The 26,141-nt window shown below is 40.2% G+C and overlaps 1 long non-coding RNA gene across 2 annotated transcripts in view; it reads left to right on the top strand.

Moving 5' to 3' along the window:
- The window catches only part of LOC109286303 (uncharacterized), a 323,714-nt gene that overhangs the window by 76,426 nt on the left and 221,147 nt on the right, over positions 1-26,141 (top strand). The window contains exon 1 of one of the 2 annotated variants that reach the window (XR_009459862.1): positions 1,279-1,497. The exons of the other annotated variant lie outside the window; for it this stretch is intronic. This is a non-coding gene — a long non-coding RNA (uncharacterized LOC109286303). Of the gene's footprint in view, positions 1-1,278; positions 1,498-26,141 lie in introns of those variants that run through there. 2 annotated transcript variants of the gene reach the window in all.

The raw sequence follows: 26,141 nt of genomic DNA, 5'->3' as shown, positions 1-26,141 counted from the left end.
GTGTGAATTTAATCAAGCCTAAGGCACATTTGCACAATGCGCATTTATTAAAAGATAATAATCTGGAAAAGAGTTATCTCTTAGGAATTTATTTTAATATCTTAGGCGGATACCTATAAATGTATCATTTAACATTTGTCATGAAACTGGACTCTTATTAATATGAATCCCAAACTTTTATCAATATTTTACTACTGGTCAGAAGGAAAAAGTAAAAAATAAAAAACTTTTGTTGAATATGGAAAAATATTAATCAGCAAGATGCAACCTACTAGATCCTTCAAGTCTAAGCATGAAATTCTGCTCCTATTGAAGGCAACAGGAGTTTTCCAGTTGACTTCAATGACACAAGGATTTAATAGACAATGCAGCATATGGGATCAACTCTTCTGAGCACCTTGAATCCATATCTCATTTTAACTTAACAGCTTCTTAATTCTTGTTTATAATAAACAATTTAACCAATGCCTGTTTAAAAAGCAGAAAACAAAACTACAGTGGCTATGATTTAGGACAAAATTCTCTCTCATAGGGATATATTTTAAAAGCAACTGACTTCTCCTCAACAAAAGATGTCAACTCCCTCAAGACAAACTACTGTTTGACACTCTACTGAACTTTTCTGTTAACAAAGTAACTATCGTTTCCAAATGAGAGGGGAAAGACAGACTGTAGATAGGAAGAAAACATCCATTGTTTGTTTTTTATACAGCATTAGTTTAGAGATGCACAAATATTTTGCAGAATATTTTCTTTGTAGGATATCTTTAAAAAATTGGAAATATCTTAAATTCATTCCACTATTTTGAGACGTTCATTAAGGATTCACAGCTATTTGCTAAACTGAGAACTAAGAGGTGGCAGAACGAATAACATCTCTAGAAACAGAATGGAATTGAAATACGCTTCTTGCAGCTGAAAGAGAAAAGATTATTTTAAATACCTCTTCCATGAGTGATTATTTTATTAAAATGTATTTATTACCTGCACACGTTTTCGTGAGGTCAGTGCCGCAAAGGATGCATAAGAACATTTCCCCAGACTCCTGAAACAGAGGTGTGTGTGTTGTGTCTGTATACACGTAGGCATACATATGAATGTGTGTAAATGTATGGGGAGAAGTCTGTCTTTCTTTTTTCCTCTCAAGGGCATGCCTGAAATTTAATTGAGGTAAAATAAATGTTCTTATCAGAAGTCACAATAGACCTTCCCAGTTTTGTTTGTGGCGGAGTTCAGGAGCCCTCCCCATGGCTTACTCTCTACCTTCCCCCACTTCAGATATTAACCTGGACATCATGCCTTCCAAACATTAAATGAGCTGAGCGATGTTTTATTACATTTCTCATGTGGCTAAGCTTAGTGCAGCTTTTAAGTGTTCCTTGGTATGCCGTGCTTACGCAAGTTATTTTCTGCTGTGGATTGTTGATGCTGCAGCAGCAGATAGAATGATGTGCCTTGAATTCCAATGAGGAGAAGGGGGGGCTTTTTGAATAAAGAGTGAGTATTTTGAAAGGACTTGTAACTCGTTCTCTGCATTTCAGGTTGGCTATATTAGAAGTGAATTGTTGTAAGTGCTGGTATGAGATGGCTTGTCTATTTTTAGATGTCAGAATTGTTTTGAAATGTCACTATTTGTAAATTCTGCTGTGTATTGAAATCCTGTTGTAGCTGATGCACTGTGTTGTGTTCCTCTCAGGCAGATGTAGAAAAGTAAACAGAGAAAAGCTTAATTTTAATAAGGGCTGGCGGAAACAGTGTGTAGAAAGTGAGCCAAGGAGACCTTAAACTATAACTAAATTAGGAGTTTCTTTTATGGCACTACCTTATTTTTGACCTCCTCCTAACAATTAGGGAGAGTTTGTAAGCAATGAGGTGGGCCAGTGAAGTGATGTGTGTCTTCACAAACTGCTTCAGGGGATTAAAACATTTCAATGTGTCCTAGCCATCTGCTTATTTAGAGCTTGCATTATTGGAAGCAGTGCCTTTCCTCTTCCAGCAGTGATGCAAAGATCCCTAGTTCTTAAGGGCTGTGTATGAAACAGATTTTAAGGGATCCAGCCCTGATTAGAGCAGTTAGCCTGTTAACGTTCTATGTATTTACAGTGGATTATTTGAAGGGAAGCAGGGGTTAAGTCAGCAGGTCTCTCAGCTTCCCCAGGGGTTAACCTGGCAGCCTGTTTGGCACACACAGGAGGGCTGACAGGTAGCAGGATTTGTCTAAGCAGTGTGCATGAGAGCCAACAAGGAAAACTGAATGCTCTGGATTAGTTTTGGATTATGTTGTCAGAGTGAAGCCTGATGGACAAACTGCAGAGGAATAAAATGCAATCTGTTTGGGGAGAGAGACAGCGTGCATAGCTTTCATTTTTCAAGAAATGACAAGAAAAATCATTAATAATTTGTAAATCCATGTCCATTAACTTTTCTCTTTGTTATCCCAAGACAATTTTTTAACTTGAATTTGCCACTGTTCTGTAGCTGTTCTTTTCTGGTGACAGATAGCAGAAGAGATAGGAAGTCGCATTAGCAAATTGTAAAACAAAAGGAACAAATACTTTTTAAACTTTCACTATAATACCTGCAGATGTTTGGAGAGGGGGTACATATCATTTATTTGGGGGTAAATGATGAAATTGAATATACTTTCTTACTTTCTTCTATTCTGTATCGCTATTTTGAATAGATAATCCTTTCTATTTCAAAATCGAATGAGCACTAAACTGCAATCATTCAGTGAAGAGAATTACCATACTGCTATTAATAACAGTGCAAGTTAATTACCTGTTTTTCTGCAGCTGTTATTTCATTATGTTGCTACATTTTTAGAGCATTTAGTTTTACAACTGTGGGGAGGCAAGGGACGGGAGGGGAAAGGAATACAATGCAACTGAAATGCCAGTTTCAAGAAAGATCTGTTCCATTTCTCATTATAACACTGTCCCTGAGTGTCAGGCCATTGTGCTACTTCCTGACAAAATGGTCATCCTTGCTATTAGCTAGCAATTATTTGTTTGGCCACAGACATAGACTATGAATAATGGGGTCTGCTTATGAATTGTAGTCAGGTCTGGGGTTTTTTGGTTGTTTTTAAAAGATTACTAATTCTTTGGGCATTTGTTATCATGGAAGAATACAGCTAACATAAATTAAGTGTAGCTTGGCAAAGAAGCTGCATTTAAAATCATATTTCATTATGGAATTAGTCTTTTGCAACTACTACTGTATCAGATCTGCTAAGGTGATTTTTTTTTAATTGTCAACCCCATGTGGCAAATTCAACCATCTGAAAATTAAACACGGTGTTTTTTGACCCTTGTAATACGTCTACGTAATAAAAACTCCACAGTTGGAATTACATGGCCCATGGTGTTTCTGATACAAGTAGTAACTTGTATTTGCATTGCAACTGTCACAGTAGAATTGAACCAGTAATTGGGGATAGTAATTTAGTAGATAAAATTTGTTTTTTTTTTCTGTTTGTGAATTGTTCCTTTCAAATTTACTCCTTCTGAAAAACTTTTCTGAGGATGATTCTTGGTCTGTATGCAAGTTGTTGAAAACTTGCCCTGTCTGAAATTTGAGATGGGTTGCTTAGCTTCAACTGGGTGCATATGTTATACTAAGTTTCTATTCCCTAATCAATGAGTAGAATTCTTGGAACCAGATTTTTGGTGCAAAAGTTTGCAATTTTAATTGGTAAATACTCCCTATTTACCAAAAATGTGTTCTTTCCATAAACATTGTTACAACAAGAATGCTCATCGCTTTACTGAAAATGACCATGTGAGTTGTGTGAATATAGAAACAACGAACTTTTATTTGAGCATATAACTCAAAAAATGTTTGTGCTGTTGCTATCTCAGCTCTAACTAAAAGTGAGAATCTGATGAGCCAATCTGATTAGAAGAGGTACAAAATTATATACTGAGTAACAAAGTATTAACTTGTGTATGCACTTATCTGTTTTTTGACTATGCTTTATAAAATATATGGTTGTTGTAAATTAAAAATTATTTTTCTGCCTGCCCTGACATCAGTATAATTTAAAATGGCAGTAAGGGACATTTGTGTCCTATGTCTTTGTGGATATATTTGCTGGCTGCACACCACAGATTATATAGAGCTGCTACCCCAGAGAGATTTCCCGAGGAACAGCTGAAGGAGGGCTCAGGCACCCTTCGTCAGTCATATGCCAGAATGTCCTAGCAAGATCCTCATTCCATCCTCATCCCAACCGTGGGAGGGTTGGGAGTATAATATGGCCCAATTTTAGAATTGTATTTGTTTAATTACTATGCTATCTATATTTCAAAGATCATTTATTTATACAGGGGTCTTGGATAGTTATTTTTGGCGCTTTTCAGAAAACATGGGTTGGCTGGGGTACTTGTACTTTATATGTCCTGTTAGTCAATTCATCAAAATATTTAGGCATATGGTTAAATCTATTCTTGTTGAACCAAACACTGGAAACAGTGTATATGAGTTTAAAATGAAGGATTTGTGTAAAGGTTTGTCTCAGTCAACAGCCTTCAGTATAGTTTTGTTAAATTATGTGCTTGTGTCTGGCACTGACTGGCTCCAGGGTCATGGACAAAGTACCTACTCTCTTTGGGCCTCAGTTTCCCCATTTATAATGTGAGGATATTAACCTTTAGGGTAGCTCAGAGAAATGTATTGCTTGGTAAACTTCCTAAGATCCTTTGGCCAAAACTCAGTGGATTTAATTGTGGAGGGGGGGTGGTTATTATTAGCTAAATTGTTTTAAAAATAGGGAAAACTCTTTAAAAGGACATAGTTTCCCCCATTCTTTTCTTCTAAATATTTACAAATCTACAGACAAGGTGTCATTGTGATTTCTAGTGCAAATATAATTTACATGATTGGATTTAGTAATGTAGAAGATTATTACAAGCATTTCTCAATTATTTTTGTAAATGAATGACAATACATTTATGGTGGGTAGTGAGTCTGTTCTTCCTGGGTTTAAGTGCAAAACTCTCTTTGCTTTCAGCTGTGGAAGGGTCAGATCTTGGTTAGTGAAGAATTCTTCTTCAGCAACAAAATAATTCAATTGGTTTGCTATAGAAAGGGTTCAGTTTAGTAATACCCTATGAAACCTTTAACAATTCAAGGGAAAAGTTAATAACTCAACATGTTGTTAAAATAGCTTTACCACTGGAGAGTGAATAACATGCCAAGCACTTAATGGAGAATTAATTTAAAACCCTGGCAGAATGTGGTCAGAATATAAAGATGAGCTATAACTTGAGTTTCCTGATTGCCAAAGAAGTAAAAGAAAGAAATCACATTGAGCTGTATTTTCTCCTTGCCTGGATAAATGTCCCCAAAAGGCCCACAAGTGGCAGAAAAGGTGGGGGGAAGCACTTTATATAACTAGAGAAATATAAAATAATACTTGAGAAACTGTAGAATTGACATGAAAATAAATAGGATTAACCTTATCTTGTGGGTTCTTTGGCACCTACAAAGTACATTGGGGCATCACAACTGGCCATAAACCAGGATTATGACTTTACACTGCTACAGAGGCAAGAAACACCCGGAGCTTGTCCTCCATGTTTTAATTATTGTCCACAATAAATGAATTTATTTATTTTCATAAATGACATCAAACATGAAATAGTTCAACGAAATTGTTTAAGAGCTGGACCTATAACAACTATGTGTATACATTGTCAGTGTTGTGCATACTTTAATAGTGACTACATGTGCAAAAAGAAGTTAGATAATGCACACACATAATTACACTATTGCATACTTCATTATTATAGCAACTGCCTGCACAGATTTGATTAGCTAAATCTTGATGACTCAACAGGACAAAATGTGTTCTACTCCTAAGTGCTTCCAAAGTAATTTATAAATAGCCATATGAACTATATAGATGGTTGCTTTGTTTATCATTGAAATAGAGCCATGAGAAGTAAAATCACAAGACATTTACATGGCAATTTAAGACATACAATTTAAGAAGTGATGAAAATCTTTTCTTAAGCTCCCCGAAAAATCTAGGTATAGATGGAATTAACTAGCTGAACCATTCCAAAGAGTAATGAGTCCAGGTCTCAGTTTTACTTTTCAGACATAATGTTCAGCTACCTAGTTCTCCCTATTACAGACTAACTGAATTGGTTTTGTAAGGTCTCCCAGTTAAAATGCCATCCATATGGCCACCAATAGTTCATGGGTGTTGCTTAATTTTGTTCTGTCCAAGTAAGGAACTATCACAGGACTGGGTAGCTTTTAAGAAATAACAGGAATTGCAACACAGTTTGGTACAACCGCAGTCCATTAGTATGAAAAATGCTGTTAATTCCATTACTCAGTTTTCAAAATCTCCCCAAGTTTGTCTGACCAAACTTGGGTGGATCATTAATCTTCTTTTTCATGGATTTATGATAAGTGACAGAATATAATAAAACACTTCAGAACACTCTTCTTTGGGACATTAGTAGTGGTAAGTTTAGGAAAACTTCAATATCCTGCTCCCTTTTTAATATAGGAAAAGCAATGTCCTAATGCATAGAAATAACTGAGGTAATAAATTATCAAGGGACACTGTGTCTTAACAGAAACAAATCCATAGCACTCATTCATTTATCTTCCTTGGGGGCGGGAGGTGGAAGAGGAAGGAGGAACACTGAATGATATGTTTATCTTAAAGCTTGTTAGGTATGCATAATAAAAATATCTCCCAAAAGTCTAATATTAAGGGATCGCTAAAAATGTTTCAAAATTTTAATGCAGAGAATAAGAAACACAAAAAGAAATATTGTTCACTTTTTTTTGCTTTGTTTCTTCACAATATTACCAAAATATTCAATATGATATATTGTTCTTAAGTAAGTCTGACTGATTTCAGATTAGTTTCTGGGATCCAGACACTACCTCAAGGGAAAATCCCTTCCCCAGCTCCCCAGTATTCAGTTCATGCTTTCCAGGGTTCTACCTACGGGCAATATTTGTGTCTTGGGGCAGTATTTTCTGACTACCCTAAAGAAAAAGGATTGTTATTCTCCTTTGCCCCTTCGTGAAAGGATTCCTTCGTTTTCAGTCCCCACCACCTTTGCATACAAGGACCAGATGCAACCTTGTTCCTAACTAGCTATCCATGCATTTAACTTTATTGACTTGAAAGAGGGCTGGCCACTCTTTCTTTTTTTCTTTTTCCCGCTGTTAGTATTGTAAAGCCAAAACATTTATGAACAAGTATTCTGGATTTCTATCAGCTGGCACATCATCAGTAAATTGATCTCTATGTTCAGTCCCTATTGTTGGAAACAGCATGATTAGCAGGTCCACCAAATTATTTCTCATGAGTCCCTAAATTCCATCCAGGAATACACCAGAGAATACTATATCCAGATACTTCAGTAAGCAAAAAAAAGTCCCCTGCTTTAAATCATGTGCTGATGCCACCCAGCTCTCCAAAATGCTCACACAGGATGCCACTGGCTTCCTCCTCGGACCCTCCTTCATTATACAGGGCTGGCTTCTGAAGCCCTCAAGAACACTTTCTTCTGCCCATTTCTTCAACCTGATGGAACCTTTCCCTTTCACTTGTCTTTATGGTGTCTTCATGCTTGACTGGTTCTTCTTCTAACTCCCCAGTGCTAAGCATAGTCTATAGGAGCATATGTGAGATGTGGATTCTTGGGAATAAAAGGTCTTTGAAATATTTGACCTTTCTTGTTTCTTCACAGCACCAAAGATGAATACTGGGCTTCTTCTCCTGGTATGAGACTATGGGGGATAATATGAAAGTATTGCACTATTACACAACTTCATGTTGTTAGTGGGCATCACACAGCTTAATGCTACGTGGGAATTTCCATCCAGCTATGCTCGGAAGTAATGTTTGATTGCTTCCTGCTCATTTTCCCTCAGAATTATAAATTCCATGTGGAGGCAAATTCCATGTAAGCTTGGAAGTAATTTTTGTCCAGTTCTGTTTCCATGATTTTCAGTAAGGAAGTCAGCATTTCTTCCCCACCACCCACAATGAGAAGGTATGTAGTTTTCTCCCTTAAAGGGAGGAAATATCTCAGAAGTGATGATCAGTTTTTCATGCTCTTATATATTCATTTTTGGCTGTGACCTATCGTAAGAAGTCCAATGAGTAAGTTCAGGGTTCATAGTATATTCTTAAACCTAAACTCTGGCACCTGATGTAGCGAGCGATACACGCTTTAAATGTGTGATAGCCATTTTATGTCTCTTTCTTCCTTCTATCTCCATCAAACTGGCCTTTTTCCTAGTGTTCCTAATAAAATTCAAGATGGTGCTGATGGTTGAGAAAGAAGAAGACTCTATTGTTATTTAATGTATATTAGACAAAGTGAAAGGCCTTCTATCTAGTTTTTATTACTAGACACGGCATCTATTTTATCAGAATTGATTCAGCATATCATGGCAAAATGAGTATAGTATACTCGATCACTTTTTTTTTACTTTTGATTTTATGGCCTCCCTTAATATGTGTCTGATTTACATAGTGCTGTTCAACTAAATATGAAAGTTTCAATATTAGCCTTTTTGTTTGCAGTTACTAATAGATCATCAAAACTCTGTTCAAGTAGCAGCATCTAATGCATAGATTGCAGAGGGCTTGCCAGGTTAATTCTGTCATTACTGTGTTGACATGAGGCATGTTACAGCTTTCAGCTCAAAATGTTGTGTGTAATCTTTTAATCCCAAATTAGGTCAACATTTTATCAAGTTAATCTAACATGAAGATTAATTAGGCTAGTTAGCACACACAGAGGTTATTTGTTTAGAGGGTACATTTGATCAAGGAGTTAGTTCTTAATACAGCAGACAGCATTTTTCCATTCTTCACTATATTGCTCACCTGAAGTGTGATCAATCATCTTATAGATATGTTGTGCCCTCTAGTATATAATATTACATATACTACATCTCAACCTATTGTTTAACCACACCCAAAACAGGACAGTAAAAAGAGACCTCAGTGTACCCCAAATTTCATTTTGAAAAACTGGCAGATAAGAGTTTGCAAAATGAAGCCCATCTGAATTTTCTTATGAATCCCACTGTGAAAGCTCATTTAGAAGGAAACTAATACTAATATTAAACTGTTTCAGGATTTTCATTTGAAATACTCATATACCATTTCACAGTTATATTTCTCATGAGATATGAAAGATGACTTTGAAAAATGAAAGATAAATAAGGATACCTAAAGAAATATTGATGGTTGTCCTAGAGTCAGTTGCATTTTAGGCAAAATACCAATTTTTTAAAACCAAAATTCTCCACAGGAAAGGTTTAAATAAATTTATTGAGAGGGTTTCTTACATCCACTGTGGGATGGAGTTTCTATTAAAAGTGAGTGTTTTGTGCAAGTCTGTGTGGCAGAGTGTGGGGGAGAGAGAGACTATGCAGCCAATAGCCAGGTAGTTAGGGCACTAACCTACAATGTGGGAAACCTGGCTATAATCACTGCTGTACTGCCTGATTTTAAAGCAGAGACCCAAACCAAAGCCAGGTCTTCCACACCCCAGGTTTGTGATTATCAAGCTGTCTGTAGGGGAGGAGAGAGGTGAAAGGAGGAAAGAGAGGTCTCTAGAGTTTAGTGTTGGGGTGGGAGGGAGGCAGGAGGGAGTTTCGCTACTCAAAAACCTTCAGTGTGGACTATGAAAAGCATCAAAATCTTTTTAAAAAAATAAAAAGCAGGAGACTTTTTCTCATCCAGCTCTAAGTGTTTCATCTCCTTCTGCATGTCCACGTAAAGGGAAATAGAATATTGACTAACATGTCATAGACAGTAATGAGGCAGAGGCTAAGTTGTCCTGGGCCAGAGTGTATCTTCTTATTAATTTTTAATCCTGCTGAATCACTTGAAATTTTATCTCCAGTATATAGCATTGTGAGTTCTTTCTGAAAAAAGAAGTCATTGGGTTTTTTTCCACCTCAAAATTATATCTTTACTATCATGATATCACTATATTTTCTGTATAAAGAGAGTTAGATGGATCTTCCTTGGTAGTTTTCTTTCTTGGTTTAAAAATGATGGGGGGGTTTCCTAAATATAAACTTGAAGAGAAATCAGATTTCAAATTAAACATCTGTAGGGTTGACAGAGAAGGAGGAATGTATTGAGGGAGGTGGCATAAATCTGCTAACAGGGGTCATTAGACTGGACAAATGCCTTTCTCCCCTGAGTTTCCTAGATAAGAAGAACCTATCTAGTAGTTAAAAATTCCAAGAGTCATTCTGGATAGTATTACAGACCCCCCTGGGTGTTGCTGCAGAGTTCATGCCCTGTTTCATCAAATACACAGTGACATTCACCAGGGACCATGCTAATTATGGGGATTTAGCAGACAATGTCTAAGAACATTTCATCACAAAATAGCATGTCTTTGTCTTCAAGTATTGGTTTCTTGGTGTGTTAAGTTAGCAAAAAATTGGAGGTAAAATGATTCTGCACTTCGTTAATGTATCTTTGCAATGGCATTAATCAACATATTGAAATGTTAAGATCCAATCTTCACTGCATTAGTGCCAGCAATATTGTGCTTTTTTCTGCAATTATATGGAGAGAGAGAAGCTCAAGGTAGCTTAAAAATTCATGGATTCCACATTAGTCCAATGTCTTTTAAACAAATTAATTTAATGAGGTGTGCAGTTGATTCAAAGTAAAATGTTTTTTCCTGGGAAGGACTTAGAAGCCTATTTCTCTTTTCACTTATGTCCATGATAGTCAGGAGATCACCACTGAAGTCAACAAGAGGAAAATCAGGCCTCTGGTGTTAATGTGTTTCACTACTGTATAAAATTCTCAGAGATGAAAGAGCTTCCAGTCATTAAGTTGCGAGATAAAGAACAGAGGGTAAAAAACAGACCTCACCAAACAAAGTAGAGATATGCATCCAGCCACAGCTGATCCACTTTATTGGACAAAATACGTCACCCATTGTCCCACCTGATGTGGATGATGGGTGACATGTTCCCCTTGCATGGGGATTCTTCACCTCCATGGTAGGGCCCAGGTCCCACACCAACCTGTGCCTCAGGCAGAGGCACAGGTCAGTACAAGACCCAAGGAATCCCCAGTGTCCTGTACCTCCATACCAGGACCCACACTGACCTGTGCCTCCACATGAAGCACAGGTCAGCATGGGTCCTAGCAATAGGACAGGGGGTGGTGCAGGGCAAAGGGAATTTGCAGAACCCCAAGTTTTAAGACCAGGGCCCACACTGACCCATGTTTCTACATGAAGCACAGGTCAGCATGGGTCCTGCCATGGAGGTGCAGGGCACCAAGAATTCACCAGGTCCCATGCTGCCCCATGCCTCTGTGTGAATACATGGGGCACAGGGGATTCCCTGGATCCTGTGCCTCCATGCTGGGACCTGTGTGGGCTTACCCTCCTTGCAGAGATGTGCCCCATGCGATCCTGGGCCAGGATCCCATAAGTAGGGAACCCTGACGTTCCCTGCTTATAGAGGTGCCCCAAGATTCCCCAGGCATGTCTCTATAAGCAGGTAAACCAATCCTGAGGGCTTGAATCCTGCATTGGATTTCCTGGGGTGTGCAAGATTGGGCTCCTGAAACCAATGGAGCACCTGCCCAGGGCAGATGGGGAGCGCAGGCAGCTTTCGGTTGCCTACACTCTACCAAGCAAATAAACACCCAATACAATAAAGCAGCACTATTTAATGCTACCTTTTGTTACACCATTGATGTGGCATGACAAAGGGATGTCACAGGATTACTTGCCATTTTTGCTTCCTTAAAAATTATTATGGTGGCACAAATGCAACATTTGTTCCTACCCTTAGAAACTCATGATATAGCGCAGGCTGCCTCTGTAACCCTAGGCAAGTCACTTGGAGAGGGATTCACAAAGGGAATAGGCATTGCAACACCTACCTTTCTTGACATTTGGTTCCAGAGTGGACCCTACAGGCCTGAGTTAGGCACCTAGGGTAGACGGGCACAGAGGCCATCAGATATGCAGGGAGGCTGCTCCAATGCACTGTAAAACATTTAATGGTGAAAAATTATGTGCCTAGGGGGAAAGGCAGAGGTTTTGAGATCTGTACCTGTAAACTTATGTATCTAAAACTACCTAAGTCTCAGGCATCTACTAGTAAATCCTTTGGAGAGCCTGGGCCTTCCTCTTTCTGTGCTTCAGTTGCCTATCTGTACAATGGGGAAAACAGCACTTCCCAACCCACAGGCTGCTGTGAGGGTAAATGCATTCAATATTGTGAGTTATATGACTTCATCATCATAGCATCTGTGTAGCTTGCTAGTACACACAAGTGTGAATGCTTGGGAAGTAATTTGGTAGCTGAGCGAGTGAACTTTTGTATAATTCTAAGGGAAAACTGAGTTTTCTCCTTGTGATTTGCTATCCTGTAAATGAATATGGCTTCAGAGATGGTAACTCTAGAAATGAAAATTAGGTTAGCTTTAACACAATGGGCAGTTTCATGAATGCTGTAGGGTGACAGGGAGTAGTATTTCCTTTTTAATTATGCATCTGAAATTACCACTAGCTGCAAACGTTTTGACATTAACACTGATAGCTTCTCTTTACAAGTCTTCTGAAAAAGAAGAGAGTTGCATTCAATTGAATTGTATGCACCATTTGCAACCACTGTCTAATAGAGAAAATTGGGGCATTGTCCACAGTCTTGTTAAGGTGAGATTCAGTGCTTCCAGCTGAATGCTGTAGATCATAGAGTCATAGGAAATCAAGGCTGAGAGGGACCTCATGAAGTAATCTAGTCCAGCTCCCTGCTGAAGGCAGGATCATCACTAAGTAGACTATCCCAGGTAAGTGTCTATCTAATCGGCTCTTGAAAATCTCCATGAATAGAGATTCCACAACTTCTCCAGGTAGCCTATTCCAGTGCTTGCACTCTCATAGTCAGAAAGTTCTTTCTGATCTCCAACCTAAATTTCCTCTGCTGCAGCTTGAGGCCTTTGCATCTAATCCAGTCTCCTACAGCCTTATCATAGAATCATAGAAATTAAGGGCTGGAAGGGACCTCGAAAGACCATCAAGTCCAACCCCCCTGCTCTAGGCAGCAATGCTGCTGAGATCAAATGATCCCAGCAAGGTGTCTGTTCAGTCTCCTCTTGAAGACTTCCAAGGTTGGGGACTGTACCACCTCCTTGGGAAGTCTGTTACAGATTCTGGTCACCCTTACTGTAAAGAAGTTCTTCCTTGTATCTAACCTGAAACCATCCTCTAAAAGCTTATGGCCATTGCTCCTTGTCCTCCCCTGGGGCACCTTAATGAACACTTTTGCTCCCAGCTGCTTTGCATACTTATAGATAGCCATCAAGTCCCTCCTTAATCTTCTCTTCCTTAGGCTGAACAGTCCCAGATCCCTTAGTTTTTCCTCCTAAGGTTTGTCCTCCAGGCCCTTAATCATTCTTGTGGCCCTTCACTGGACCCTTTCAAGATTTTCCATGTCTTTTTTGAAGTGTGATGCCCAGAACTGGACATAGTACTCCAGCTGGGGTCTCACCAGCACCGAGTAGAGAGGAAGTATTACTTCCTCAGCCCTGCTCGTAACTCATTAGCTAATGCATCCCAGTATGCTACAGCATCACACTGGTGGCTAATGTTCATCCTGTGATCAACCATAACCTCGAGGTCCCCTTCAGCCATCATGCAGTCCAGTACATCTCCGCCTAACCTATATTCATCGTTACTTCTCCTCAGATGATTCACTCTGCACTTATCTTATTGAACTGCATCTGGTACCACTCCACCCACCTTTCCAGCTTGTCCAGGTCTGCTTGGATCTGCATATTATCCCCTAGCATGACTGCTTTTCCCTATAACTTAGTATCATCTGGAAACTTAGCCAGTGTGCTTTCCATATCCTCATCTAAATCATCGATAAAAATATTTAACAGCACTGGCCAAGAACTGAGCCCTCTGGGACACCCCTGGCCACCTTCCACTAAGGTGACACAGATCCATCTCCTGGGTTAGACTTCTTAGCCAGCTCCCAACCCACCTGACCATGAAGTCTGCTAGCCCACAATCCGCCGGTTTTTTTATAAGACTATCATGGGAGCCCAAAACTAGACACCAGTACCCAGGTGAGGCCTCACTAGTGCCCAATAGTAGAAGAATCACTCTGCTATGGAAATATTGGTGCCTGTTTCCTCAGCATGGTGACAGGATGTACAGGCAGCAGCACCCTTTAGAAGAGTGAAGTTTGCTTTCCTACAAGCTTCCATAAAGAGCAGCCATGTCTCCAAATGTCTTCACACCATTTTGGAACAATAGGTACCATATCCATTAACTTCTAGAAAGAACAGTTCTTACAACCATCCCTGTACCCAAAGCTCAGAGACTGTGATTATTCCTGCTTATTTTGTAAGGAAGGGGAAAGAGAGAAGTGACTGGATAAGAGAAGACTCCTTGCATGCATACCCCAGTGGCAGTGGTCCCATATGTTGGATATGATATGGAGGCAGAGTTTGATATTTGAATGGCAGTTAATTAGGTTTGTATGGTGACTCAGATGTACCAGCTTCTTTGGAAAGGTAATACACTCAATTCTATGACACTTGCACCTCTAGAATCCTTCTGTCTCTAAACATTTCTTTTCCTCTTTGAACACTTTTTGTAATATCAGACTCTCTTGGTGTTTGGTTTTTGTCTGTGAGGAAAAGTCTGCAGAGCACTTCCAGTGAGCTCACTAAAAGCTGTCAAATAAATGCACTGGCAGATATGTACATGTTTAATGGCTCCAGGAAGTGTTACTGACAATTCTAATCATATAACTTTTTGCAGATACACTCAGTCCCAGACTGTGCTAGGTCAGTTCACACAAAAGGTTGCACTTTTTTAACTTTTTTTTGTCCTGTCTAATAAACAAATTTGCAGATGAAAAGTCTTCTTCAAAACTAATAGGAATTTTTTTTTAAATGACATAATATAAAAAGTATATTAGAGCTTTCTGAAACAGGTAAGCTCTAAAAGTATAGTTCTAACCTAGCTTTGCTTTAGTTAACATTAGAACAGATTGTAAAATGTTGTAAAATGCAATTGTAAAATGCTATGTTATTTTAAATTATTTCTCCAAATACTCCAACATGGTTGCCTAAAGAATACAAGTAATTTTAGTCAAGGAGTAGAGCATGATCTTGTTGACCTTCTAGGTGAAAAATAAACTATGTATTTAAAATTTTACACCTTGAGGCAGCCTAATCATTTGAGAAGGATCCCAGGGAGGCCACAATTCTGCATACTCCAGTCTAATACAAATAAACCAGTGCATGACACTCCATGTAAAATTGATTAAATCAGTCTTGCTGCTACAGATAATCATGATTCAAAGTGCGCTGAATCCAGTGGAAGTCCAGAATATATGTTTTAAAGAGGTAAGACTAGTAGCAAACAAAGGCATATAAGGTCATCAAATCTTTTTATGTGCATTTGTAAGGGGAGTAATCTTGTAAAGTGCTTATTATTACTGCAGTCACCTACAGGATGTATATATATGTCCTCCAAACAAATTTAGTGCCTCTGTACACATTGGTTAATAGGCCTTTGTGACATGTAAGTGCTACAGAAACTCCTCATTGTTTTCGTCTCTTCCTGCTGTCCTTTATGTCAATATTAGTTTACAGAGAAGTGCTACATTGCAATCACTTTGTCCCTCCAAGAATTCAGATTAATAAATCATCCTCTTTCTCTCCCCACCACCTTTTATGCACATTTTGGTGACGTAAACACTTGTGGCAGCCAAACTTCTAAAGGTCCAAAGATCTAGTTTACAAAAGGCCCCCCAAATTGCATACTAACTTTAAAATTGCATACTGACTTTGAAACAAAATTAGCCCAAACTTAAAGATTTCCCTTGATCCATCTGTCCTTATGTTCTTTCTTGCCCACTCAAATCCTTGTCTTTACTCTTCCTAACACATGGATCTCCTTGTCTGATATGGATGAATTAGCACAGGGAAAAAAGAGCCATTCCTATCTGTATCTTAGCTATTGTACTGATGGAAATAAAAGCCATTTCTGGATTCATAAAAGCTTTAATAAATGCCTTCTTCGATTGGTGACTCCCCAAAGACCTTTCCTAAACCCCCGTCTTACTGAAATCCTTTCTCCATCTTGATGTCAGATATGTTGGCAGTCTCCTCTGGACAGGCTGCTGCTTCAAATCTGGCTAGTTCCTGGGCACCTCGAGAAAATCCAGACTGTTAGAATGTGAATGACAAAGACAGCAGACAATGTGACACATCTAAGACATTCACCTCATCAGTCACATAGCACTTAAGATTTAGGCATATATCAGGTCAGGTGACTCACAAGGTCAGGATAAGAAAAGTACTGCTCTTGGGGCTCAATGATAAAAAGAATGGGAGGATGGAAAGAATAGGAATCAGCAGAATAATTGGGGGAAAAAAGGGAGAAGATGAATCTGGAAGAGGAAGATCACCAAACATTCTGGTGTTTTGTGGAGCAGAGCTTTTCAGCTTATCCAAACCAAATCTCTGACTATTACAGTTATTAATACCTACACATGTTCTTTCCTTGATGCCCAGCAGGCTTCCATCTCCACTTCAAACCCAAAGAAACACCTGACTCCATGTCTACCTCTGTCAAACATCAATAAATATCCTATTTTGGTTAAGTTCAAAGACACATTTTGCTTGTCTTGCCAACTAAAATCTGTCCTCTTTTTGGTTTGAATGAAAATCATTGCTGTCATAGATTGAGTGAGGCACATATTTTCTCATGGGAAAAAAATTCCCCCAAACTGTGGTTTCAGATGTCCTAATAATAACTGTGAATTTGGGTCAAATTCACCAAATAGTTCCAGATGGGTGGGGAAAAGAGTGGAATTCAGGGCTAGGTTCACCAAACTGCTCAGAGAAGAAATGGCAGTCTCCCTCAATTATCAAATAGCCGAATGGTTATATCCCCTACCTAGGAAGTGAGAGGACCAGGTTCAGTACCATTCCCATTCTCAATCTGAAAGATCTTCCAGAAGAGTGTCCTAACAGCCATGCTGCAAGGTGTGCTACAGTGCAGTAGATTGGATGGAAGAGATTGGGGGTGGGGGCAGTGTTCTTATGCTCATCATTTTGCAAATCTTTTCCTTTTGTTTTTTCTTGCAACTGAACTAACAATGAAACATTTGGTGGGAGAAAGGGATTGATATTTCACCTGACATGCAATCAAGGTGGAGTTTTTTTATTCATTTCTTTCACTCACTGGAAGAAAAAAAATAAAAATATTTTTTTTTTCCCCCCCACTGTTCATATTTGGAGACTAAATTGAAAAATCAGTTATTGCCAGAGCGGGATAAATAGCCACATAGCCCCCTTGCATTGCTAGGGAAAGCCTGTAGACATGGAAACCTACCTTCTCATATTTAGATTAAGCTGCTCTTCCCTCCAAAGGGATTGTTGCCATGTGGCTTGTCTATCCTTAAAACTTTTTAAGGACTTGCCTTTAGCAAGTATATTCTCAAAAGGGAAAGGAAAGCTTGCATTTCAGTGACTGTCTGCCACACAAGGAACAGGAACAATCAGAAAGCCACAAGCCGAGGTTCCAAATTAATCAGTTTCCTGCAGGACGGTATGCAGGAAACTGAAATTTGGCTCTGCACAGAGTGCTTGGAGATTCCAACCACAAGACCTAATATTCAAGCACACTGGTACACCATTCACTGGCTTAAGTAAACAACTTAACATCCATAATTCATCTGTCCCAAGTTCAGACATCACATTCATGAACACGGCCCTGCTAGAGAGTGCTCTGTTTGTAGCCTCGTGTTCTTCACATAATTGCTGAAGCTAGCAGAACAGAGAGCTTACATATGAGAAAGGAGAGCATTACACATCTAAACATTAATAAGCGAACCTGACATTTCGTGTAGATATCTTTGTAGGATGACAAACATCAAGTGACTGGGACTGAAGAAAAAATCTAGGCATATGCTCCAGGGCAGGGGTGGCCAACTTGCAGCATGTGTGCCACATATACTACACACAGAGGCTGCCTGTGCCATGCGGTAGACTGGAGAGGGGACAAGTAACACAACACCAGAACGCAAAGCAGCAAATCAGCCAGGGAGCACAGGTCAGGGAGTGGAAAGAAGAGCAGCTGATTGGGAGGGGAAAGGGATGGGAGTGGTACTCAGAGACTGTGGGGAGCTTATCTGCCTGGAAGGATGGCCCCCACTGCCTTAGGGGTCTGTCTGTGTGTTTATTTATAAAATGTGAACAGTTTTCACTTCTGTTTTTTAATTTATAGAGAGTATACTTTCTTGCAAATAAATCAATAGACATATGCTCATATACTACCTTATTCCAAGGATTTGAGTTATTCCAGAAAGTTATGGGCTTGGTTTTGAGATGTATTGAGTACTAAGCCCTAATGAAAGTCTATAGGAGACACAGGTATTCAGGACTTCTGCAAATAAACCCAGGGTTTCTTATATATATGGGTAAGACAACTGACTATTCAACAGAGAAGAAAGTCACAGTCAGCACATTATGTGAATCCAAGACGGCTTTGAATTTAAGATGACCACCTCCCTCCCAATAATTCGATACTTTACATGGAAAATGATAAGTTTGTTATTGTTTTCCGTGCATAGCATCTGATTATTCAATGGTTGTCTTGAATTTCTCTCCTGACTGCTGCAGCAGGAAAGCAGGGGCATGGGCCCAAATGGTAAAGAAAGCAGTAGTGGTGGGGTAGGTGGTGGGAAGACAGGTGGTGGGAGGGAGGGGCAGGCAGCCTGACTCCTGGACTTTACCCCCCTGCCACTTGCTCCCCCGTGCCTTCACCCCTGCTCCCTGTCCTCCTCTAAGTCCATGCTCCCTCCTTCCTGACCCATAATGTTGCCTACTCTGAAGCTCCAAAGCTACTGCAGCTGCTGCTGACTCCAGGCGGCAGTGTCCGCTCTGGCTGTAGTTCTGGGCCCAGATCAGGACCAGACCTACAGCAGCTGCCTGCCTAGGCCAGTACTTGAATCCAGGACAAGACTTTTTTTTTCCCTCCGTGTTGAATGAGGAAAGGAATCTTGTCTTGGATTTGAGTAATTACTGTGTGCCTTTCAAGCATTTTTTTTTTTAAAGCAAGAAGGGAAGACAATGGGGAGACCAAATAAAGAATATTATGAACTGGGATACAGAAAGATGGAGTAGAGGTTCATAATAAATATGAAGCAGTATGTTTATTAGAGCTGGTTGAAATCAGAATTTCCATCCCACTACAAATTCTGCTCTTCCCAGGTGATTTGGCCAGGATGATGTGGCAAAGTATCTAACCTGTTTGTGAAATGATAAGTTTCCAATATGGAAATATCAGAATGTTTCTTTTTGTGTTAGTTCAACATTAAACCACATCATCTTTGATGCCTCATTAGAGAAATTGGCCAGGTCCTTTATACCTCTATTTTACCCTGTAGGCCAGCTACTCTGGTTGTGGATGGTTCTCTGCTGCATTATAGGTTTTGTAGGGAATCTGGCTTATTAGGAGAGAAAGGAAGCAGGAGACATTAAAGTTAAACCTACTTTCTAGCAATTGTCCTATTATATATTTTAGTGCCATTTTAATCCTTTTATTTTCCATATTTTATAAGCCTTGTCTTACCAATGACTTACTCTTTTCCCCTTATGCTATGCATAGTGTACAAGCAGTCTTTAACATCTTAGTTTCTCCATGTACACATAATGTAGGGAAAGATATTAGACGTGTTTGGAGGAAGGTTTAAAGTTAGGCATTCTTTAGAAACACTGTGAGTTGGCTGTACGCTGACTAGGAGAAAGCATTGGGTGCGGTATGCATAATTAGGCCCAACACTTGATAACTTGGTTTGAGGAAATGCCTTTATTTTATCTGTAAAAACAATGAGATAAAGAGGCTAAATAATGGTTATTAATTAGTCTTTTCTTGCACAAATGAAAATAAATTAGTACATCTTTATGTGGGAGCATTCATCCTTTAGATAGATGTATCTCCTATTGTTTTCAATACTGCAAACACAGGTACTTATATCTGACATATAGAGAAGGCAGATTTTGGTCCTCATTTTACACTTTCATCAGAAGCTGCATACCTAATGGTATATATTCACTGTTATTTTCAGGTTGCTTTGTTCCACACTGGCAAAGGAGAGTAGCTGTAAATCCTGTTTAAGTGGCTGGTAACTGGGTTTATGGGTACTTTGCACAACTGGACCAAATAGCTTGCATGCAAATTGTATTGAATACGATTATTATTCTAGTCTGGGTGATGACACATATTGCTTTAATAAAGGACATTAATTTGGCAAAATGATCTGTAAAGGCAGGTGGAAGAGACTGAACCCTCCCACATCAAAGCCCAGTTCCTTTCCCCTTGACTAGTACAGTCAACTGATAGGAATCAGAATATGATAGACTATCTTTTTAATTCAGGTTATTGAAAGTTCAATAAATATAGTAACAACCTATTAATAAAAGGAAGATACTGTGACCATATGTCTCATCTGAACTATATTTGGCTTCAAAACCATCCTTTCTGCTGCATGTGCTTGCATGTGTACATGCACACACACACGTATCCTAGGTATTGTCTGTTGTCATTAAATACTAATACTTTCTGCTCCTAAACACTGCCTGTTAGGAGGCTGTGTACAAAGTAACAACTTCCTGCTCAATGATTTAATCAAGCTGCAATTGTGAGATTGTTTGCTAGTTGTGAATTTCATGTTCGGATTTTTCGTTCCGTTTAATTCAACACTTTTTAAAATACTTTTGTCTTTTACTCTTTCTACATTATCAACTAATCTTGTTACTGAAATATCTGTAGATTGATTTCGAATAGAGTAATTTTTACTATCAATCAGGTGACCATATTATTTTGAAGGAAATCCAGGACAGGGGGCACCACACACACACACACACACACACACACACACACACACACACACACATACATATCCTGACCCTGCACACATGCACGTGCACACACACACACAGCCACCAACCCCACAGCTCCCAGGAGCCCTGATGGCTAAGTGGGGTGGGACAGCACAGAGGCCTACAGTCAAGCTCCATCTCCTGTGTGCAGAGACTGGACCTGGCTGGGAGTGGCCCCTGTGCAGTAAGGCTATTGGAAGCTTTGGATGGTGATTCAGTTTGGAGGAGATTTGGCCTGATTCGGTGGCCAACTCTCCAAACCCTAATTGAATCAGGGGACCAATTTAAAGGTCCAAATCAATTCAAAGCTCTCCAAATCTTCGGAAAAGATTCGGAGAGTTTTGATGATTCGGGTGGTCCCTGGTGGCTGCAGCAGGGAGCTGCAGCCGACTCTGAGCTGGTAAGTACTAGGGGCAGGGATGAGGGGACTGGGGGAAGGGAGAGGGGACCATGGGGGGATCCCTGCCAGCCCCCCTGACCCTCCCTGCTCCCCCAGCCCCCCATGGCTGCCCCGCCCGCCCCAGCTCAGTACTTTAAAAAAAAGCCCCAGTGCTCCCTGGGTGCTGTCGGGTGGGGGGGCATTCACTGCTGCCCCCCTCTCCCCCATGCTGCATGGGGGGCTCTGCATGAGCCCCCCCCTCCCGCAGCCCCACCACAGGTGCCCTGCCTGGCCACTCCAGGCCTTTAAGAAAAAAAAAAGCCAAGAAAAGTCCCAGGACTCACCACTCCTGTGGCAGCCTCGGGGCTTTGGGGGCTCGTGCAGAGCCCCCCACATGGTATGGGGCAGCGGGAGGCAGCGGGGATCACCACCACTGGCAGGAGTGGTGAGTCTGGGGGGTTTTTTATTTTTTTTTTTCTTAAAGGGCTGGAGCTGGCCCAGGCGAGGCAGCCATGTGGGGGCCTGGAGAGTGGGAGTCAGGGTCGAGGGCCTTGTGCAGCATGGGGCAGTGGGGATTGCCCGCCACCCGGCAGCACCCGCTGGGTCGGGGCTCTTTTTTAAACAAGTGCCAGAAGCTGGGACAGATGGGGCAGCCATTGTCGGTCTGGGAGAGCGGGCAAGGGATGGGCCTGGCCTGGCTGATTCAGAGATTCAGTCAAATTGAATTGGGACAGTGATTCAAATCACCAAATCGAATCGCTGTCCCCCAAATCGGCCAAATCTGAATCCGAAATGAATACTAGCTGCTTCGTACAGGCCTACTGTGCAGCAGCCCCCACCCTCCGCCAGCCTGTGCTGCATAGCCACAAGGCACCTCTGCCCCCACTGCTGGCAGCTTCCCAGGGCCACCATGTGCAGCCCAAGCCTCTGCAGTGGCTGCAGCAACAGAGCACAGGGCTGCCAGTGGCAGGCGGTGCTCTGGGCTCACTACCCACAAGTGCCCTGGCCCTGGCCCTGGCCCCCTCCCTTGGCCTGCCCTGCCCCGTCTGATCCCTTCCCCAGACAGGAGGAGCAGCCCACCCTGCCAGCCTCCAGCCACAGCTCAGGAGGAGCCAGGCCAGGCATGTGCAGGTAGGGTGGTCACACCAATCTGGGACTTTTGCTTCAATTTTAGCCAACTGTCCAGGATGCCAGGACTGCCTATGGAATCCAGGACTGTCCTAGCCAAACTGGGGTGTATGGTCACCCGAATTATCAAGCTCTTATGCCACAATAAATATCTGATAAATTAAAAAGACTAGATAAGAAAAATGTTTCATGAACATGTCATGTATTGGTTCTGCTCCCTATGTATCTCTGGGCACATCTATGTCATTTCTTTAGGGAGTCACAGAGAACAACTTCCCTGTTTACCTCTTCCTGTTCCACACATGGCAAACCTGAAAATGTTGGAGTAAAGCCATCTTCCCAGGTCCTTTGACAAGTGCCATTCTTGAGATCTTTCTCAGAGGGGTAAATTTGGAGCATCTGTCCCTCACCAATCCTGAATAGGTTAGAATGGATGATGACGAGCCTTACTTAAATCTAAATCAAATTACTTCAGTCCTGCCACTACTACAGGGCAAGGACTTAACTGAAGACAGAAATGTTTATAAATGTGGTCAGCTAATGTTGGTCTTCTAAAAGAGTGAAAGATAAACAGAGAACAGCTATGTCAAGGAGCTGAACTGCCATTAGCAGCAATACAAAATGTATCCTTCCATCTCACTTGAACTGATGCTCTGTTCTACTAGAAATTCCAACATCTCAAAATTTGTTCCAAATAAGAACAAGAAATTGAAAAGTCAAGATTTTCCATGAATTGGATATTCTGAAAGATCTAACTTTTCTGATGCCATCTAATCATTTCATTTTAATAATATGGAAACTGATTTAAATATAATAATGAACACAACATAACATATTAAAATGAATATTGAAAGTGAATATAAAAGTAATATAATTATGTTACTCAAAATGATGCCATAAAATAAAAATGTTTTACTGTAGGAAAATTAAATGTTTCAACTTCTTCTTTTAAAATAATTTCTGTAAAATATGTCATTTTTGACAAAACAGAAATTTCTGAATGAAATCTGTATCATAAAAAATAGCTGACCATCTCTATTCTACAATGCACAACCTGCATTGTTCTTATACTATGAAAGATCTGATCATTCTTGTAAGTGAGGAACATCAAATGGACTCTTTCCTTTGTTCAAAGTTATCAAAATATATGCTGCTTTTTGCAGGGAGGGAAGAGGGAAAGGAATTCCTCCTTTTTCCATTTCCCTTTACTTCCTATTTGCCTTTTTCTTCCCATAGAGATTTTACTGTGCAACAGCCATCTTTATACCCACCTTGTCTCACACACGCCTTGAACATCAAGAAATAATTGTTAACTTTTATTCAGCCTGGATCTATCCAAGCAAAAGAGAAATAGCATTTGTCAGCCAGTTTGAAAAAAGTAAATTAACTACATTCAGGCTTTATTTTGTTTTTGCACATATTGTAATTTTGTTTTTGTCAGGTTTTTTTTTAACTTTAGAGAGTAAGTTGAGCAACAGTAATAGATAAGAAATGCTGAATACTTATAGTTTTAATAGAAGTAATGTATATAGTCAGGATTTCCATGTATAGGGCACATATAGTGCATTTCAGCTCAAAGAGATAAGTTTCCATACTCTTCACCTTCAATTTCTAACAAGCCTAGGTTTTTGCGGGGAGGGGGGCGGTGGTTATTTTGCTTTGTGTTGCGTTCTTGAAAGAAAATGATTATTTATCCAGCGGGGTTATATTTTTAAATAATTGTGCTTGATAGTGTGAGAAATGTTTCATATTAATCTCTTCTGTAGTGACTCAAAATGGTTTTCATAAACTTCCCTATGGTATGATTTTTGTGTTTTCTTTAGTCACATTTTAAAAGCACTCTGCATACTTGGCAGGGATAGAAAATTAAGATTGCATACCAAGCATACCAGTAAACAATTTAACTTGCTAACGCTGATGAGATCAATCTACTCTTTCAGAAGTTTTAGCTATAAAGAAACTAATGAGTAGGTCTAGAGAAGTTCACAACAGCAACAAGTATTTCACTGTTGGCATGTGAAACGTTGAGATGTCATCTTTGGTCATGTTCACCTGAGGCCTAGAACTGGAATCTAGACAAAAGATCATCCTTCACTTCTATAGATTTGGGTGTATCTATATATGAGAGTGTACATGTGTGTGTGTGTAATACCCATAACTGTATAGTATAAGTAATGTATGTATTCAACGTAAACATATTCCCAAATTCATGTTGTGTTTCAATGATAAAATAGTAGCATTTCCAAAAAAAAATGGAACTTGTTTTAAATAATGAAAGAAAATGCTGCAGTAAAACAACTATCCATTATGTCATTATAATTTATTCCTGTTAGATGTATGCCCAGGAACGCAGGCCATTCCCCAAGTGGAGGAGATTTAAAAAAAAGGCCATACATTCATTCAATCCCCATTATGCAGTAAATTCAGTAGTGGGTTTGGTGTAAAAGTAAAATAGGGTTTACATTTATTGCTTCTTTAAATCCTTAAAACAATGATTCTCAACAAAAGCACTACAAGATCTTTTGAAGGGTGCCATGAGGTTTGAGGAGATAAGCAGGTATGAGGACATAAGTGCCGACTCAAGATCTCCCTGGCCACTGCCTTGCCCCCACTGCCCAAACCCTTCTGCAAGGAGGTAATTATTGTAATATATAAATATACTAGCAAATTGCTCATCAAGAGTGACAGAGGGAGGGTGGGACAGGTGGAAATGGAGCCCCATGTCTGGCCCCGCACCCCCCCCACCCTACCACTCTGGGTCCAGCCCCACTATACCCCCCGGCCACTCCGAGTCCGGCCCCACTCTACTGCCCTCCCCACAACTCTGGGTCTGACCCCGCTCCACCCTTCCACTCCACATCTGCCTTGCCCATATCCACCTCCCTCTCTGCTGGCTATTCTGGGGGGGAGTGTGGGGGCACTGCCACCATGATCTACCCCCTGACCTCGCCCTCAGGCAGGGAGGTGAGAGGGAAGCCCCACTGCTCAGGTGGCTGGGGCATGTTTGCCACCACCACAAACTTCCCCAGCAACTTGGGCATGTGCAGCCTGGGCCACACAGCCAATTGCCATCTGCCCTCTCGACAGCGCATGCGCAGTTGCCCAAAAGCATTACAGACAGGCAGACAGATTAAGCCTTTTATTATATTAGAATTTTAATTAGATGCTACTCATTTCGCAAAAATTATGGAGGGGAGTCGAGTCAAATAAGAAGTGCCTTCTGATTGTTTTGATTTAGATATCCATCAGGCCATCTATAATCACGTGCATCTTGGGAACTTAATGCAAAATACTTAAATATTTTATCTAGCCTTAGTAGAAATGTTGTATGATTTTTGGCATAGTTTTTACATGATTTAATAGCCTAATATATCTTATAATAGGATATAAGAATCTAACTTCTGTTATAAGCTAAAAGAATGCCTTGCATTCAAAAGGTTGTTTAACTCTACCCTAGCTATGCAGTTGGCACAATAAAAGATATCACCCTAAGAAATCCCCCCAGCTTTTTTTTTTTGAGATCTCCATCTTTTTTGCTTGTGTATGTAGGTGACAAATAACTTTCTAATGTGACACACTGTCCAGAGTTAGCATACTTATGACACTATAATGGATATCTAAAGACTTCTACCTGGTTAATAGAAGACCTGTCCAAGCAAGGGAGAGATTACTGATTTT

The sequence above is a fragment of the Alligator mississippiensis genome, chromosome 2 (genome assembly GCF_030867095.1).
Source record: "Alligator mississippiensis isolate rAllMis1 chromosome 2, rAllMis1, whole genome shotgun sequence".
Taxonomy (NCBI): domain Eukaryota; kingdom Metazoa; phylum Chordata; order Crocodylia; family Alligatoridae; genus Alligator; species Alligator mississippiensis.
The sequence above is the reverse complement of the archived record's forward strand: the minus strand, read 5'-3'. Positions and strand labels throughout refer to the sequence as shown.